The sequence below is a fragment of the Montipora capricornis genome, unplaced genomic scaffold, assembly GCF_036669925.1.
Source record: "Montipora capricornis isolate CH-2021 unplaced genomic scaffold, ASM3666992v2 scaffold_490, whole genome shotgun sequence".
Lineage (NCBI taxonomy): Eukaryota > Metazoa > Cnidaria > Anthozoa > Scleractinia > Acroporidae > Montipora > Montipora capricornis.
The window spans coordinates 97,501-99,082 of record NW_027180228.1 but is presented as its reverse complement, the minus strand read 5'-3'; the positions used below and the strand labels follow the sequence as shown (position 1 = coordinate 99,082).

Sequence of the window (1,582 nt, the reverse complement as noted above, 5' to 3'; positions counted from 1 at the left end):
CACGTTGAAGCTGCGACTCGGAGTGGAACAGCTCGTTTACAGCTCGGAGCAGCCATTTGGTAGCCAACTCGGTAGCTGCAAAACCGCTGCAAAGGGATGCAAAGCGTTTTAGCAGCCCGCTACACCTTAGCTTACGCTGTGGGAAGGCTTTCAAACCACTGCATCTCAACTGCATATCAGCTGTACAGCTATTTTGCAGCGCTTTTGAAGCGCTGTACAGCGCTGCTCGTTTCGTACGGGTATTATTAATGCTTTCTAAATTTTCTTGAAACGTGTGGTTACAAGATATTCAGTCCTTCATAAGCTTACAAGCTATTGAGACCTTAAAATGGCTATCTCATTTATTTTTGAAATAAGTTCAGGCTTTCTTGGTTTTTTTGGAAGACTGGGTTGATCCCCTGTGAGATCTGCAAGGAGTTGCACTAGGTCAGTAATTTTAAGGTTCTTCAGGTCATTGGCTGACTGTGTTATGGTTTTCTTCTGCTGAGGATATCCAGGATCATCAGGGACTTCTACAACTTCATCTTTTCCTTGCTCCACAGCTGAAATGCGAGGTACTTTCCTTGCCGAGTCTTGTTTCCCTCCTTCGTACCAAAAACTGGGATTCCTTTTGACATATTTACATGGTTGTCTTTCACAGGATCTTAGTGCCTCTTGGCGCTTTTCAACTAAAAGGAGATTGGTACAGGCATTCCATCGAGTTATCTTACGATGGAAAAATCGTCTAAAGTCATCGTTCTTTTTCTCGACTCCTGATAAGAGAAGGCAGAAACATATAGGTAAGAAACAAGGTTAACATACCCACATTGTTGGTACAGTAACAGACAACTTCTCTAACCTCGATATTATACAATAATAAAGAAAAAGATTACCTTGACCACTGAAGTACCTTAGTGAACCATGGTTGCGCATCATGGTGGGGACATGGTAAACCATGGTGTGTATGTAAGGAGTGATTATGGTTTCTGCTGTGTAGCCTGGTCCACTTCCAGCCATTTTTGACAGATAACCTCCCCAGTTCCTTGCCTGTTTAAAAAAAAAAGGATTTAAATTGCACTGTTTGGACCAAAGAGGGTGCTAAATGTTTTTGCTTGTGTAATTTGAAGTACTGATTTGTCTTTTTTTGTGGGTGATCTCAGATGTAATAATTAATATTTTGTTAAGCAGTCTTGAGCCAGGATTACTGAATACACACAAGCCTTATCTTGTAATTTGTCAACATCATCATCAGTGTGAGTCTCTTTGTTTATAACGTCAAGTATCTCCTGAAAGTGCTGAAAAAAATTTTAGCATTTGAGCAGTTTTTCTAAGTTTAGCTGACAAGAAAAAGTTGTTAGTTCAACATCACATGCATTATAAGCAGTATTTTACTCACTGTCCACAGTTTTTGAATCACTGGTGCTCTTTCTGGTGGTAAAAGCGCTGTAAAGTGACACAGAAGCTTTCTGAGAATCAGCCGCTTCTCTCTGCCCAGTAGGGATGTCCACTCAATTTTCTTCACAGAATCCTTTGGCCTCCACACATAAAGGGAAATTCCCAGTGAGCGCACTGTGGTGAGGAGAGCATCCAGATGGGTAGACTT

At 41.3% G+C, this 1,582-nt stretch overlaps 1 pseudogene; it reads right to left on the bottom strand.

Annotated features, from left to right (window-relative positions):
* Positions 1 to 312: 312 nt before the first annotated feature.
* LOC138036600 (uncharacterized) overlaps positions 313 to 1,582 on the bottom strand; it is a 2,407-nt pseudogene continuing 1,137 nt past the window's right edge.